Consider the following 12,377-nt stretch of genomic DNA (forward strand, 5'->3'; position numbering starts at 1 on the left):
ACAATTTACAACATTTTAACAATAACTGTCCTTTCGGGCTACTTTGTTAGTTTGTCATGGAAATCCACTCTTATCCATCTTCCGAACCTTCTTCGAAACCCACCGCAGCAGCTTATGGAGAGCCAATTGATCCTTTAGATGCTCCTTCTGGAACTTGGCCATTTGTTTATGGCATTTATAGATTACTGTATGTTTAAAATAAAATCAAATATTAATGCAATTTAGTTTAGCAGACAATTAGTGCATTGTGTGGAGTAGGTGTATAAACACTTCAGAATTACATCAAAATCCATAGGTTACACATGTTTATGGTCATTATAGTGTTTTTTTTGGATTAGCAATAGTTCGGATACCGTTTTTATGTTATTTTTTGGGGAAGTTTATTCTTTTTAGCTACTTTAGACATGCCACTTGCACACGACCGTATGCTCTTCAAGACATAAGGTCCATGAGCATGCCATATGTCCTGGAACGGCATACATTGTGCACATGGGAGCGCACAGTAGCAGAGGTTACTATGATAATCTCTGCATCGTCCGCCCGTGTTCATATGAGTGGATAATCATCCCGCGGGTGGCCGATGCGCACAGCATCAATAGTAACCTATGGTTAATATACATTATTGGCATACTAACCTATGATGCTGTGCGCTCCCGTGCGCACGTTGTATGCCTTTTCGGGACATATAGTATGCTCATGGACCATATGTCTCAAAGGGCATACGGTCGTGTGCAAGTGGCGTAAGTGTCTAAAGTAGCTAAAAAATATAAACTATAAACAAATATAATAAATCTAATATTATTTGAATTTAATTTAATTTTTAAAAATCACGATTTCGATTATTGCACCTGGCCGTTGCCATACTGGTGCTTCTTTCTGCTTGGCCTGCCTGACCGAGGTAATCGTCTAAGCCCGTCTAGCTAAATTTTCATTTATCAAACTATTAGAGATCGGCTGAATATTGCTATATATTATTTTTATTGGAATATCTACGAATATTAAAAAAAACAAATATATAGCAATATAGCGAATATATTCGTTATTTAGAATATTCTATTATTTTTATATAATTTTTTTTTAATGTGCACTGTTAATCAACTTCGGCATACTCCTCCCTGACAAGTGTGCCCGTCACCATGGGAACACCTGTGGGTTAGAAAATATCATCGGGTCTGAGTTTTCACTAAGATCCACTAAAATATCCACTAGTTACTCTGCTGCCTCCTCTTAAAAGAAATCAGCTTCTCATACTCATCTGTATTGAGTGGCAATGGAGGGATCATCCTATTTCCGCCATACTTGACTCGGGAGCTGCCGGAAATTTTACCCTTCCTTGGTTCGACAGCTACAGATTCCAGTCTTCAAGCTGGAAGCACCCATTTCCATCACTGCTGTGGACGGGTCTCCCCTTCAAGAGGGCCGGTCATTGTGGATGACACCCGGGTTGCAGGTAACGGTGGAGGCTGGTCATCGGGAGGTCTTAAACCTTTTAACCCTGGACATGCCATCTACTCCTGTGATTTTGGGTCTCCCCTGGCTGAGACTTCATAATCCAGTAGTGGACTGGCGCTCCGGCTGAATTTGCAAGTGGAGTTCTGATTGCTTCGCTAGGTGTTTTTGTCTGGTGTTGCCACTTGCATCCACGGAAGTGCTGAGTGTGTTACCTAAACATTATCACCACTTCCAGGATGTGTTCAGCCCACAGGGGGCAGATGTACTACCTCCTCATAGGCGATATGATTGTCCTATTGATTTGTTGCCAGGTACCATGCCACCCAGAAGACATCTGTATAATCTCACTGGGCCTGAGATTCAGGCCTAGCAGGATTATATAAAAGAGAACCTCGATAAGGGTTTCATTCGACCGTCCACTTCTCCCGCAGAAGCGGGATTCTTCTTTGTGGGGAAGAAAGATGGCGGATTGAGACCCTGTATCAATTTTTGCGCCTTCAATCGAATTACGGTGAAGAATCGGTACCGTCTTCCACTTATTGTGGACTTGTTCTCTCAGGTGGCGGGGGCTCGAGTCTTCACCAAACTCGATTTGCGAGGTGCATACAATTTCGTACGCATTCGAAAGGGTGACGAATGGTAGACCGCATTTAACACCTGGGACGGGTATTACGAGTATGTCGTAATGTCTTTCGGTCTCTGTAATGCCCCCGTGGTCTTCCAGGAGTTCATAAATTATGTCCTCCGGGATTTCTTGGGTAGATTTGTAGTTGTCTATTTAGACGATATACTAATCTACACATCGGACCCGCAGACTCACCAGGATCATGCGTGTCAGGTTTTCCAGAAGCTGAGGTAGAATCGCCTATAAGCCAAACTCGAGAAGGGCCTGTTTGAGGTGAGAGGATTGCCATTCCTAGGATATTTTGTCTTTGAATGCGGATTGGCGATGGATCCTTCCAAGCTCTCAGCTATTCTGGATTGGCCTCAGCCTAAGGACCTGAAGGGATTACAGCGTTTCTTAAGTTTCGCCAACTTCTATCGCAAATTTATTAAGAAATTTTATGTGGTGGTAGTGCCTCTAATAGACCTCACCAAGAAGGGGGCGAACCCTTCTACTCTTCTACGTGGACGAGAGAGGCTGGCGAAGCCTTTGAGATGCTTGGGCAGGCTTTCTGCTCCACACCAATCCTCACTCATCCAGACACTTCTCTACCTTTGGTCCTCGAGGTTGGCGCCTCTGAGGTTGGTGTGGGGGCGGTTCTCTCTTAGTATTCTGGAAATCCTGAGAGGCTTCATCCTTGTGCCTTTTTCTCCCAGAAGCTCTCACCAGCTTGATGCAATTTTGACATCGGCAATAGAAAGCTTCTGGGAGTTAAGTTGGCCTTTCAAGAGTGGAGACATTGGCTAGAGGGTGCGGAACATCCCATTACGGTTTACACCGACCACAAAAACCTTGAATACATCGAAGGTGCCAACAGGTTAAATTCTTGTCAAGCTCGCTGGACATTATTTTTTGCTCGCTTTAATTTCCGGTTAACTTGTAAACCGGGACCCAAAAATGTCAAAGCAGATGCTCTCTCCCGTTGTTTCCCAGAAACCATTTCGGTACGTGACTCTGAGCCTGAGCCCACTATTCCTGCGAGGTGCTTCGTAGCTGCTTTATACACCCCAGGTATAATGGAGGACTTGTCTTCTCTTCCTCTGCCTTTACAGGTGGAGAGCCCTCCTAACAAACCTGAAGGTTGGCTGTTTGTTCCTTTAAAATTCAGGCTCAGAGTCATATAACAGTTACATGATTCTAAGTCAGCCGGGCATCTGGGGATAAAAAAGACTGTGTCCCTTTGTAAACGCCATGTCTGGTGGCCTAAGATGTTTTTTTATATCAAAGCCTACATTCAGGCATGTAGTATTTGTGCTCAATGTAAACCGGTTCAGTCTGCCCCCTCTGGTACTTTGCTTCAGCTGCCTATTCCTTCAGCCCCATGGACCCACATGTCTATGGACTTCATAATAGATCTGCCTAGGTCTTCCAGTTGTACGTTAATTTGGGTAGTGGTGGACCGTTTTAGTAAGATGGCCCATTTTATGCCACTCCCTGGATTGCCATCGGCTGGAGAGCTGGCAGATCTGTTTGTGAAGCATGTCTTCGGATTACACAGGGCGCCAGAGGATATTGTTTCAGACAGAGAAGTCCAGTTTATCTCCCGTTTCTGGCATTCTTTATTCTTCCGGTTGGGGATTGGGCTTTCAATTTCATCTGGCTTTCACCCAGAGACCAACGGGCAGACGGAGAGAATGAACCAGACTCTGGAACATTATCTCCAGTGTTTCGTGTCAGACTGCAAGGAGGAATGGGCAGCTTACCTCCCCTTTGCGGAGGTGGCCTATAATAACTCTGAACATGCCTCTACCAAGATGTCTCGGTTCAGGTGCATGGGGGCAGGGACCCAAGACTCTCCTTTCTGGCAGGGGACTTCACTAACTCATCGGTGGTGGATCAATGGTCCCAGGATAGACAATACATTTGGCAGTTGGCACATAGGAATCTTCGTAGTGCGGTGGCGCAACAGAAAAAATTTGCTGATCGTCATCGCACTGCGGAACAAGAGTTTAAGGTAACAGATCCAGTTTGGGTCTCCACCCAGAACATTCCCTTGCACCAACTGTCTGCCAAGTTGGGGCCTCGATTCATTGGTCCATACCTGATGACACAGAAGATCAATCGGGTTACTTACAAGGTTGTTTTTTCTCTGTCGATTCCAGGAGTGAACACCTTCCATGTTTCACTGCTCAAATCGGCAGCCGAGTCAGCTCCCTTTATCCGAACTCCATCTCCAGTGGAGGTTCAAGGGGAGCCTGAATTTGAGGTCAGTAAGATTTTGGACTCCCGTTTTGTCCAGAGATCCCTCCAGTATTTAGTGGACTGGAAGGGTTATGGTCCAGAGGAGAGATGTTGGGTCGGAAAATTGAAAAGAACGGCTCCGGATTCAAATAGAGATCCTCAAAAACGTCTTCTTTATTGGTAAATAATATTACAGCAGACACATCCACCTGGTATACAAGACTTGTTGACGCTTTTCGGACACTTGGCCCTTAGTCATAACAACATTACATAATGAAACACAATAATTTAAATGTATCATAGTCCCTCCCCTCCAAAGTCCAGGGGAGGAGGAAACTCACTCCATTGGTTGCTTCATTAAGTTAAACACCATTCACCTACACATCTAATCACATTGTAGATGTCTTTCACACTGTGCACTGATCTAACCACCTTAACCCTTAGAAGTCTATGACCCTGTCGCACTGGTTATTTGCTCCAAATCCTGTCAAGGGGAAGAAAAACCGCACAGTGTGAATTGCATGCTACATATAAAAACATATGATAACAATTTACTAATATGGCCTTCCTCTATGCTATTGGATTCTCAGCATGAAGGGATCGATGTGACCAACATTAGAGGATGATATATGTACATATCTTAATTCATTTAGAGCATGTTATTGATAGATGTACATTAACTCGCTTTTTAAATTCAAACCAACTGGGACCCTACTATTCAGCCTGAATATCCAAAACGCCTCCCGTAAGAGAAGTTTTTTTCAGTGGTCACCTCCTCTCGGAGGTACAGAGACCCTCTCAATCGCAAAATCATTAACACTTCTCACCCTACGGGCGTGCACTTGCACAAAATGTCTCGCTGCATTAGAAATATTAAGTGCATTAGGATTGCTGATATAATTCAAATGCTCCAGGAGGCGGTTTTTGAATTTTCGCATGGTACTGCCTATGTACATCAAGTCACATTCCATGCAGCGAATAATGTAGACCACACCTGTAGTGTTACAATTGATGTAACTTTTGATTGGAAAACTACAGTAGTGGTCCGAATTTTCAAAGGATTGTGAAGGAGTCACATAATTGCAGGTTTTGCATGGATTGCCCACGCATTTTGTGAAACCTTTATAGCTGAGCCAATTTTGTCTCCTATTACTATTGTTAGCTCATGTATTAGATGTGAATAGGGACGGCGACAGAGAGCAGGACAGCGTAGAAGCCCTCCTTGGCACTATTTTACAGCCACATTTCAGTGCATTATACAAGATCTCATCATCATATAAAATCGGCAATCATCCCTTTATTACAGAACATATTTTGTTGAATTGCTTGCTATATGTTATGGATAAAATCGGAACACTGTCCTGCCTCCTGTCGTCATGCACAACCACATCCTTTCCTTGGTTCATGGAATTCCTCTTGCCCTCCCTGGACCCAAAGAGCATTTCAAATCATTTTTTTTGCATCGCTATATTCCTACCTCTCTGCAACATCCAATCAGGGTAATTACTTGCTTTTACTACTGCACTAAATTCCTCATCAAGGGACATAGGTGAGCTGCAGTTTCTAGCAGTCCGTATATATACCCCCACAGGGATCGCTTTTATAATATGCAACATGTGGTGACTTCTTGCATTTAAGATTGAGTTTCCTGCTATATTTCTTCTGTATGTTCGTGTGTGCACAATCTCATTTGGACATCCATGGAGTGTCAACTCCAGAAAATGAATGCTGGATTCATTCACTAGACATGTAAAGCGTAAGTTATACTCATTATCATTTAGGTAGGCCTGGAGGTCCGGGACGGCAGACACATCGCCCGCCCAAATCATGAGCAGGTCATCGATGTATCTGCCGTACCAGACCAATCCAGACCCAAACGGATTACTCAAAGTATAGATGTATTTTTCCTCCCAGTACGCCATAGTCAAATTTGCCATTGAGGGTGAAAATTTGGCCCCCATTGACACTCCACAGGAAATCTGCAATCTCACATGCATAATCTATATAGCTGTCATTGAACCCTGTATATCTATGGAGATGATATTCCATGGCTAGTAAAGCGACCCTGTGGGGAATACAATGCTATTACATCCGCCGTAATCCATTTGTAATTTATTTTCCATTTGAGACTATACATGGCTCTTAAACCATCAGCTGTGTCTTTTAGAAAACCTGGTGTACGCCTGACCAATGGTTGTAAGATATTATCCAGCCAGTTGCCCAGGCGTTCAGTCAGGGATCCCATACCCGACACTATTGGGCGGAGGAGGGGGGATGGACTTCCTTATGGATCTTGGGCAGGGCGTGCATAATTGGAGTTACTGGTGCATCCACGCAAAGATATCTAAATTCAGTCTCATCAAATAAACCCATATCCCGACCTTTATTGATCAATATCATATATCTATTGTTAAACTCTGTTAATGGGTCCTTAGCTAATTTTTTATACGTGGATGCATCAGATAACATGTCCAGCATATGTTTGTTGTATGCCGCGCTGTCCAAGACCACCACCCCCCTTATTTGCCATTTTAATTATAATCTCATCACACTTTTGCAGCTCTGTAAGGGCTTGGATCTGAGAACGGGTTAAATTATCAGAGCCCCTGACCTGATTGGTCTCCTGTTGTAACCGTCTCAGTTCCTTTTCAAGTACCTCTTGGAAAATATTTATGCTATCAGTGCGTGACATTACTGGATAAAAACGTGGATTACGTGTTTGTAATTTTCTCCCTGGTTTGGCTACCTCCATGATTCCCTTCTCCTGCTGAAGCCCCGCAAGACAACATAATGACACTTGTTCATTGAATAATAAATCTTTGTATATATTTTCCTTGTGTAAATTTACTTGTGTCAGCGGGGAATCAGCAGGGGCAGGGATATCATGAAAATGCCTAGACACTGTCAAATTACGGACAAACTTGTTGATATCTAATATGGTATTGAAAATGTAAAAATGTGCAGACGACGCAAAATTAAGGCCTAATGATAAAACATACTTTTGTTCCCTGCTCAATACAATGTTAGATAAATTCAACACATTTAGATAATCATGGGTTACATGGGTCTTGTCTGAAGTCGGGTTGATCTTTGATACTGTTGTCTGATGTTTCCGTCCTGCTCTGGTTCTTAGTTTTTTGTTTCGCCTTCCACATTCTTTTTATCTTTATTTGATTTATATTTTTTGTAATAGGATGGCTTGTTGACTTCACTTTGGGATAATGTGGGGGGGGCGGACATGCATGGCTACGTCTCCAATTCCCCAGTTACATTTGAATAGTCCGAAATATCAGTGTCCGAGGAAAAACTAACTCTAGATGGCCTTTTTTGTGATTTGCCCTTTTTGCGGTTTTTCAGGATTGATTTTGGCATGGAGTTTAGATTCTCTCGTCTCCCCCATTCATAGACCTGGTCATTCATATAATCATAGAGGTCACGCTGGAACTTGGTATGTTTGTATTGCATAATAGTTGATTAATCGATGCTTTCATCTTCTCCTCCATAGTAATAAATTCAACATTTGTATTATACGTTGCCAAGGATTCCTTGCAGGATTGTATATCCGACTGTAAACCCAGTAGCTTTTCATTTTCATACACAATAATCAATCCCATCTATTTCAATGAGCATTCAGACAAAGTATCATTTCACTTGGCAACAAAGTCATCTGAAAAAATAGTGGTTGGTATTTTTTTTATTCTCAACCCACGTATAATCATGCATTTTTCAGTATACTTTGTGAGAGTAGTACAATCCCACCAAACATGAGTCTCCTTGGATAGGAGCCTTTCCAGATTAATCATCTTGCTCTTTAAATCCAGATCTTTGGAAATAGTCAGGTCCTCTGCAGATGTTGGGTACCTGCCCGCCAGGTTCATGCAGATGAATTAGTGGCAGCTTTCCATCCTGAGAATCCAGGGAAAGCCCATTTGAAGTCTTCTGAGCCGCCTCCTCGAGGGGGGGTAAGGTAAGACACTCTCTTGTTCCGCGATCCACTTGGCCCCCAGGGGTCCTCGTGGGGCTCAGCCTGTGGGGGACCCTGTTGGAGTAGCGGGACAGGTCACGCATGTGCCTGGGGAATCTGCAGTTCCGACTCCTTTTGTGGGAAGATGTGGTAGTGCATCCGCATGGTCGCCGGAGGTTAAGACCGTCCGGGTCTCGGAGGAAGATTGACCAGACTGGTGGCGGCACGCAGCGGACGGTCCTGTCTCGGGTAAAGCCTGCGGGTTCCGTTCCGGCATCCGTGCAGACGTGATCGTGTATTCATGCTGGGCTGCTAGAGCGTGCACGAGATGAGGTTGGCAAAAGGATACGCGGCCGAACGTACGTGCATCTTATAAAAATACCTGTACTTAAATTGTAGTAGATTAGAGGGCAGGCATGGGTTAAGTAAAGGACCAGCCTAGGCCGCACAAGTGTCAGGGATTAGGATCATTTTATGACCTTTGAGAAATAGACACATGGCAAGCAGGTACTTAAAAGGTGATCTCCCTGGCTGGTCAGTGCCCACTGTTGTTTTGACAACCTGGGCGTATGTTGCGGTTCATATTCTCCCAGACTTACCTGTGCATGACCTCTGCCTTTCTCGATTTATCTCTAGGGACTGCCTCTGTATACCTCATCTTTGCTGAACAGTTTGTCTCGTGTATGACTTTGGATCGGATCCTGGAAATCCTGACATCTCATCCCTGGATACCACGTTACATGGACTAATACTGTGCATATGAACTTTGGCCTGGTCACTGGCTGTCCCCTTGTTTTTTTCCTGCACAGGTTATTATTCGGGTTGGTTACCTGTATATGCTTACTGGTTTGGACCATAAATTATTTTATATTTTTTTTGTATTTTTTTTTTTGTATTGTAACTGTACAACTCAATTGAATAATGAACTGAAATCTTTTAGGTGAAGGGAAGGAAAAATATAAAAATAAAATAATTATTGTGCACACCCTTAAACTAATACTTTGTTGAAGCACCTTTTGATTTCATTACAGCACTCAGTCTTTTGGGGTATGAGTCTATCAGCATGGCACATTTTGACTTGGCAAGATTTGCCCACTCTTCTTTGCAAAAACACTCCAAATCTGTCAGACTGTGAGGGCATCTCCTGTGCACATGTAAGAGGTGGACCCGAGGGAGTCCGTTGGGATACAGTGAACCACACAAGAATGAATGCACGGACAGTGAGCTGTGTGAACCAAAAGAACTTTACTGACTCTAGAGGAGAAAACTATATACAATATAATGTACACCGTGATCCAGCGGGAACACATGGAGTGAGGTGTGCTCCGGTGTACTGAAGTTGTCGTACAATCTCTCTGGGTTGCTAGCAACCCAAGATTGTCCACAGTGGGACCCAAGCCGGGAATAACCAAATTTAGGTACTGTACCTTTAAGAATTTATATTTTGCCTAAATGCCGCTAAATACGGCAGGATCTCCTAACCAAACACAGAGAACCAAAGCCACTTGGAATCAACACAAAATTTGGGGTCTGTGTACCTGGGATCTCGGCTGAGGGGCACTGTGGCTCGCAGAGGCCAAATAAAGAAAAAATCCCACACTATCCCTCCCGAATGCCGGTAAAGCCCACCACCCCACCTTAGCTAGACTCCTTTGAACTCCCACGTGGCAATTTGTAACTCCAGAGCCGGGATGTGTATCCACTTGCTGTCGCACTAAAGCTTTAAAGGATAACTGTCACACTTAGACCCTAATTTCAATTTTCATATATGTAGTTACTAATAACATGATATTCCAGAATCAGTTACTATTAGACTGACTTACCCCATATTTAATAAGATTCAGCCCTTAGCAACCAGTCTGCATAAAACTGCAATTTCACTATTCAGTTAAGATGGCCGCCACTGCCCTCACCCTGAGGCTAATCCCGCCTGCCCTCACTAGCCAGTAACAATAGCCCCCCAAAAGTGTCAGTAACCAGAGCCCTCCTCCTAAAGGTTTAATCTCCTGCAGCACAAAGGGGTCCTCTTACCACATGTTGCTTTCATTTATACACAGAGCAGATGGCAGATCTCCCTTCCCTGTTGTGCACTGCTTCGGCTCTTCATTGTCCCAGTCTGCTGAGTGAGGGAGCGTCTGCCAAGCGCAGGGACAGGGAGAAGTGCACACAGCCCAGGCACTGTTATCAGCTGCTGGGGAGGACCTGGCTTTAATCATTTACCTACAGTCCCTGGCTGTCAGTAATGTGACCTTGTACGCTGCGTGCTTCTGCTTACTCCGTCCTTCAACACATAGACGGACCATGCCTAGCAACCTGATATTTTTTTTTTTTTTATTAACAATTTTTATTGTTTTCACTAGATAGTCACAAATATCCATGGATAAAAAATGTACATACACACTTGTATAGACAGGTTACAGATATAAGTGCAAGAAGCGAAATTGGGCCTATGACCATAATAAGACTGGTATATAGGTATTATACTTATTACAGTTAATAACATAACCGTAACATAACTGTTAGAACAAGAAGTAGACATGAATGACACCAACAGATTTTTGTCAAGGTTAGAGTGCTTGGCTCACAATTTAGCAATAATGTTGCAGATGAGGAAATTTTATGTATGTAGGTAAACTACGAGAATTCCCTATATCTTCTCCAGGGGGACCATATTTGAAGGAAGGTCTGTCTTGATCTCAATTCCCAGTGGGAGATCTCTTCCAGTCTGTATATCTGATCTACTTTGTTGATCCATTGTTGGATCTTTGGGATTACAGGGGAGAGCCAGTGAGAAGGCAGGAGGATTCTGGCTGCTGCTAGAAGTATAGAGAAGAGGGAGGTTGTATGTTTATTGCTGCCTTCCAGTCCCAGAGTGAGTAGAACCAGTTCCGGGGTAGCAACCTGATTTTATGCAGAGGTAAAAGCAGGCAGTATAGGGAACAAAACTGTGGAATTAAGGGGTAATTGAATACACAGTGAAAAGTTGAAATAGGGCCACCAAGGAGATATTAATCACCACAATCCAATACTCAAAAAAATAAATAAATGACAGTTATACTTTAACTGCTGCAACGGCGCCAAAACTTGTCGTCACCCTGATTGCAGGCAGGGACCTGAGCTCAGGATTTAATTCCCTTTCAAAGTGGCACTAACCGAGTGGAAAATGCTCCAGTGCAGGCCTGAATGGTAGCTTGGTTTTCTTGATGGATGATCAAACGCTGGCCTCAGGGCAGGCAGGCCTCTGGTCTCCTCAGCTCCTGATTATAAACAAAAACTACAGATCCTCTTTAGCAGGCAGCAGATACTCAACAATCGTCCCTTGCTTGCTGTGGATAAAGCCTTCAATCTCTGGCTCATCAAAGGACACCTCAGGTAAACAATTTAGCAGACACGTCTGAATCCGTTGCTGCCGACTTTCTGTCCTCCTGCCACTTCCTTTCTCCAGCCCCTCTAGCTTTTCCCAGAAAGTTAGGACATGGCAACAAAATAACAAAATGCACAAAATAATTAAGAAGCTACTTTTAACCGTCCATTTCAATAAGAAAGCAAATCCTGTGCAGCTATAAGATTACATTTCTTTTTATATTAATTGTCAACATCTCATTAGTTCTAAGGGGGCTGCCCGACTAAGGGCCTCTAGTGGCCAGTCACACAAACTGTATGTTATATCACTCAGCTTATTCAATGTTATAACAGATGTATTCAATTGAAGTATCATATGTCTCATCTTGGGGTTCCCCCACACAAACTCCTCCTCAGCATAGCGTAGTTGAGAAGGGGGTGCCTGGGCTCTGGCTGGGTCATTCCAAAACTTCTGGTGAAGCCATTCCTTTGTTGATTTGGATGTATGCTTTGGGTCGTTGTCATGCTGAAAGATGAAGTTCCTCTTCATGTTCAGCTTTCTAGCAGAAGCCTGAAGGTTTTGTGCCAATATTGACTGGTATTTGGAACTGTTCATCCTGGCTTGGATGATTTTCATCGTAAGGAAAGGCTTTCGTCTTGCCACTCTACCCCATAGCCCAGATATGAAGAATTCAGGAGATCGTTGTCCCATGTACCACACAGCCAGTACTTGCCAGATATTACTGCAGCTCCTTTAATGTTGCTGTAGGCCTC

The sequence above is a fragment of the Bufo gargarizans genome, chromosome 4 (genome assembly GCF_014858855.1).
Source record: "Bufo gargarizans isolate SCDJY-AF-19 chromosome 4, ASM1485885v1, whole genome shotgun sequence".
Lineage (NCBI taxonomy): Eukaryota > Metazoa > Chordata > Amphibia > Anura > Bufonidae > Bufo > Bufo gargarizans.